Below are 4173 nucleotides of genomic sequence, written 5' to 3'. Positions count from 1 at the left end.
AAATGTATTGTATAATGTGTAGTCTGGTAAATGCATTGTATAATGTGTAGTCTGGAAAATGCTAGAATGACGAAAATAAATATTTAAGGAAGCCATATATTTGCCTTGGGGGTAGGTAGCATGAAAATTAATTCCCCCCCCCCCCCTCCCTCCTTTCATCTGATTCCCCCTACTCTTCTTCTCCACCAATAAGAATAAAGCGATGAAAGGAAAGGTTTCCATAATTTAAAGAATTATTTTACGCATCAGACAGAAAGTAAACTGTAAAGGTTATGCGTAGTTCTGCGTAAACTCTAGCGGCGCAATTAAGGAAAATTCTAGAATGAGACGAAATGAGAGGCATATACAAGGGGGGGGGGGGGGGGGGGGCTTACTAGGCCACTGGATCAATGAAATCCATAGTTTCCAGGGGGTTGTCACCCCCCTCCCTGGAAATTCCCCCCTTGAAAAATTCATGGATACGCCCCTGGACGAACCACATATTGACGTATTTACAATAATTGAGAAAAGCAACGAATATCAAAGGAATTGAGTCTTTGCCACAAACTTTTTTTAAATCTATATTTTTGCAATCCAATATTTCAAATTATGAATTCTTTCATATCAAACAATCTAAGTTTGAAATATCAAAAGTTTAAATCAATAGGTTTCAAAGATATAGGAATTTGAAATTTTAAGTTTGTGACAAAGACTAAAAACTAAAGGGGCAAGGTAAAATATGAAGTGTAGATAAAAAAATGAAAAATGGATGTGGGGGGGGGGTTGGACAACACGCCCCAGCGACCCCAGTAATTTACCTTATCTTTACTCAAAAATAAACAAACATACATTTTTAGAGAAAACACACAGAAAGTTACATTGATAAATACAAAATGAAAATTAGAGCTTGGAACTTACAGAAGTTAAGATTAAAGATATTACGTCATATCTTTTATTTAAATTGTAAACATGTTAATTCTTTTTGTTTACATTTTAAAACAAAGAAGAAAAAAATTTTGCGGATTTAAAAAAAAAATTCGCGGATTTTCAAGAATTTAAATATGTTTACAAAATTAAAAACCTTTAAAACAAATTTTTTAAAATTTTTGTCATTCATAAACCTTCCCTGAGGTAACGTGATGTCCCACAAAAAATTTGGGCCCGATCGGTTCAGCCGTTTTGACGTTGGATACAAACAAACAAACAGACAAACAGACAGACAAGCCAAATTTATATATAGATATGTATTTATTCCTACTGATGATGAAGCATTTTGTCTTGGAAAAAATATATATCTAAACATCTAAAATGTATATTTCAACTTCACATTTATATTTGACAAAGAAATCAACTATACATTATGTTTCATGCTTTGCCAGCAATCTTCGGTAGTATATCTTTGTTCAACTAAATCTATATATTAAATAAGACATTCGTATATATATATATATATATATATATGTTGCCTATAGCCGGCCAAACGGCTGTACCGAATGGGCTGAAACTTTTTGTGGACACTCATGGGTGGCCGGGGGGTGTTATAGGCTAAAAAAACATCAAAATATTTTATTTCTCAACATTTCTTTTTTAAAAAAATTTTCCACGGGCAACGCCGGTCACTTCAGCTAGTTAAATAACTATATATAATTATGTATTTTCTTATATATTGACAAACTTTAATTGAAACAGACATCTTAATAAAAAATTGTAAATGTACAATTTGTAAAATCTTAACTGACAACCTTCAATCCTATTTGACCAATTTATTAAATGAAAAAATGTGAACCAACTAACAGTTAATCACTGAAATCAACAAACCGAACTTTAAAATAAAATGACAATTTGTTGTCCAACAAACAACCTTACAAAACAACATCGTAGAACAACTGACAATCAGATATATAAGCTACCAATAAATACATCAAAGGCAATCTGTTATAATTCAAATTGGCCCCAAATTAATAATCTGTTAAAAAACAAACTTTCAATTTTATAATATATTAAATTAATAACAAGAAAATAAGTTACTGAAAACCAAATACAGTAACTAACAACCAAATAAATTAACTAACAACCAAATAAAGTAACTAACAACCAAATAAATTAACTAACAACCAAATAAAGTAGCTGACAACAAAATAAATTAACTTACAACCAAATAAAGTAACTAAAAACCAATTAAATTAACTAACAACCAAATGAAGTAGCTGACAACCAAATACATTAACTAACAACCAAATAAAGTAACTAACAACCAAATAAATTAACTAACAACCAAATAAAAAAGCTGACAACCAAATAAATTAACTAACAACCAAATAAAGTAACTAACAGCCAAACAAATAACTAACAACCAAATAAATTAACTAACAACCAAATAAATTGACTGACAACCAAATAAATTAACTGACAACCAAATAAAGTAACTGACAACCAAATAAATCAACTGACAACCAAATAAATTAACTGATAACTAAATAAATTAACTGACAACCAAATAAGTAACTGACAACAAATAAATTAACTAAAAACTAAATAAATTACCTGACAACAAAATAAAGTAGCTTACCAACAAATAAATTAATTGACAACTAAATAAAGTGACTGACAAGCAAAAAATTAACTGACAACCAAATAAAGTAACTGAGAACCTAATGAAGTACTTGGCATCCAAATAACGTAACTGACAACCAAGTAGTGTAACTGACTAAAAACCAATTAAATTAACTAACAACCAAATGAAGTAGCTGACAACCAAATACATTAACTAACAACCAAATAAAGTAACTAACAACCAAATAAATTAACTAACAACCAAATAAAAAAGCTGACAACCAAATAAATTAACTAACAACCAAATAAAGTAACTAACAGCCAAACAAATAACTAACAACCAAATAAATTAACTAACAACCAAATAAATTGACTGACAACCAAATAAATTAACTGACAACCAAATAAAGTAACTGACAACCAAATAAATCAACTGACAACCAAATAAATTAACTGATAACTAAATAAATTAACTGACAACCAAATAAGTAACTGACAACAAATAAATTAACTAAAAACTAAATAAATTACCTGACAACAAAATAAAGTAGCTTACCAACAAATAAATTAATTGACAACTAAATAAAGTGACTGACAAGCAAAAAATTAACTGACAACCAAATAAAGTAACTGAGAACCTAATGAAGTACTTGGCATCCAAATAACGTAACTGACAACCAAGTAGTGTAACTGACAACAAAATGAAGGAACTGGCAACCAAAAAATTAACTTACCACCAAAAAAAGTAACTCACAACCACATAGAGCAACTGACAACCAAATTGGTTAACTGACAGCCAAAATAATTAACTGACAACCAAATAAATCATCTGACAACCAAATAAATTAACTGAAAACCAAAATAAATTACTGACAACCAGATAAATTAACTGACAACCAAATAAAGTAACTGACAACCAAATAAAGTAACTGACAACCAAATAAATCAACTCACAACCAGAAAAATTAACTGACAACCAAATAAATCAACTGACAACCAAATAAATCAACTGACAACCAAATAAATCAACTAACAACCAAAAAAATTAACTGACAACCAAAGTAAGTTACTGACAACCAAATAAATTAACTGATAACCAAATGATTTACCATTTAACCAAAAAAGTCACTGAAAACCAAATAAAGTAACTGACAACCAAATAAAGTAACTAACAACCACATAGAGTAACTGCGTTCATAGAGAACGATTTTTGGACAACAATAAATTAATTAAAACGTTATAATATCCTGAGTCTTACCTAAAATAAGTTTTGTTTCTTCACTTCGAACAGTTCACTAGTTTTGTTGATCGAAATGTTCATCTATTATATTTTTAATAGATTAATAGTAATATTTAAGTATCACACACGTTTACGCAATAGATTAAAATGCCTGTTATCACCAAAGGTTTGATTTTATGGCCTGACAACCAGTTTTAATTATACATTCGGGGTTGTAACTGCCGGCTCACTTGATTTTCAACTGCTCAAATTCCTCAAAATAATTCTCGCTTATTTCCACAACGATTTTAACCGTCTACCCGGCATAAAGTGCCTGCAAGTTGCTTCTTCTCTAATATACAGTCAGGAACTGGTTCTAAAAGTAATCTATAAGCTGTATGGCCCCCTCCCCTCTTATCTGC

General features: G+C 30.1%; 1 long non-coding RNA gene across 1 annotated transcript in view; it reads right to left on the bottom strand.

The window, feature by feature from the left end:
- The window catches only part of LOC111704350 (uncharacterized), an 18371-nt gene extending 14246 nt beyond the window's left edge, over positions 1 to 4125 (bottom strand). The window contains exon 1 of the long non-coding RNA XR_002765799.1: positions 3791 to 4125. This is a non-coding gene — a long non-coding RNA (uncharacterized LOC111704350). The remainder of the gene's footprint in view (positions 1 to 3790) is intronic.
- Positions 4126 to 4173: the final 48 nt, after the last annotated feature.

The sequence above is a fragment of the Eurytemora carolleeae genome, unplaced genomic scaffold (genome assembly GCF_000591075.1).
Source record: "Eurytemora carolleeae unplaced genomic scaffold, Eaff_2.0 scaffold480, whole genome shotgun sequence".
NCBI lineage: Eukaryota > Metazoa > Arthropoda > Copepoda > Calanoida > Temoridae > Eurytemora > Eurytemora carolleeae.
This window is presented reverse-complemented; position numbering and strand designations above follow the sequence as displayed.